The 1,501-nt window shown below is 40.4% G+C and overlaps 1 pseudogene; it reads right to left on the minus strand.

The window, feature by feature from the left end:
* Positions 1 to 811: 811 nt before the first annotated feature.
* On the minus strand, positions 812 to 1,450 carry LOC104997981 (annotated as a pseudogene).
* Between the last annotated feature and the right edge of the window lie 51 nt (positions 1,451 to 1,501).

Here is a 1,501-nt window from a genome sequence, read left to right on the forward strand (position 1 = left end):
AAAAGGTATGAAAAGGGAGACTCATTAATATTGTTTGAGAAGTTTCAGTGTGGGGTGAGAGGAAAGGGAATTGGATGAAGGCAGTCAAAAGGCACAAACTTCCAGTTATAAGAAAAGTAAATACTAGGGATGTAATGCACAACATGATAAATATGATTCACACTGCTGTATGTTATATATGAAAGTTAAGAGTGTAAAGATTTTTTTTCCTTTTTATTTTGTGTCTGTATGAGTTGGTGAATGTTCATTAAACTTATTGTGATAATTATTTCTTGATGTATACAAGTCAAATCTTTATGCTGTACACCTTAAACTTATACAGTAATGTGTGTCAATCATACTGCAATAAAATTGGAAGAAGAAAAACACTGTTTTGGAAGTTTCAGGTAAAAAAATAAGAAAATGAAATAACTGGTATAAATGTGAGGGGGGATATCTAGCACTGGTTTGGCAGTCTGAGAGGAAAAGGAAAATTTACAATTTTAGCTACAGGAATAAGATGATAAAATAACTGATGTGAATATTGGAGAGGACTAGTGTTGCTCTGGGAATACAAGAGGATGGGGCGTGGAGCGGGCATTATACATGTTGTTTTGGAGGTCTTAGCTAACGAAATAGGATATGAAAAGAATTGATAAAAATGTTGAGGATGAGATAAGCAAAGGTTAGGATAATGCTATCATGGAGGTTTTGATTCTAAGAATAAGGCTATTCTAGAATTCTTATTCTTGGATAAGAGCAAACCATGAAATACCTGGGGGAGCCCAGGACTCTTCCAGGATGAGGAAGACTCATTATTAATAGTGTTTTCAAAAGTTTTGGTCAGAGGAATAAGGAATAAGGCAAGAAAATGAAATGTTGTGTGGGGTGTGGTTGGGACAGCAGGATTCTGGGGATCTCAGAAAGAATGGAGTGAGTAGGGGTCAGTATTAATGTTGCTTTGAAGGTTTCAGCCAAAGTTAAAATACAAGAAAATAAAATAACTGGAATAAATGCTTGGGGGCCCCAATATTGGTCTGAGAGTACCAGAGGATGGGGTAAAAAATGGTAAATTTTAATACTGTTTTCAAAATTAGAGCTAGATCAAATTAAGACAAGAAAATGAAATAACTGGTATAAATGTCTGCTGGTGTTGGGGCGGGGGGAGTGCGTTCCCAGCCCTGGTCTCAGACACCTTACCTTGTCATAATAGTACCGCAAGGCCCGGCTGAGCTTGTCATAATTCATGTTGGTCTTATTCTTGCGCAGCCCCCACAGCCGGGCCACCTCCTCAGCGTCCACCAGCTTGAACTCACCGCCATCCCGTGAGGTCCAGGAGATGATGTGGCCATTGCCTTGCTCTCTCAGCAGCTGCAGCAGAAACTGCCACAGCGTCACAGAAGGGTCCATCGCTGGGGAAGTACTCACGCCATCCCAGGGGTACCTGGAGGGCAGACAGCTCAGAGCTAAGCGGCTGTGAATACATAAAGGGGAAGAGGTCAGTAGGAGAAAGATTCCTTTC

This window comes from Bison bison, unplaced genomic scaffold (genome assembly GCF_000754665.1).
Source record: "Bison bison bison isolate TAMUID 2011002044 unplaced genomic scaffold, Bison_UMD1.0 scf7180017852730, whole genome shotgun sequence".
NCBI lineage: Eukaryota > Metazoa > Chordata > Mammalia > Artiodactyla > Bovidae > Bison > Bison bison.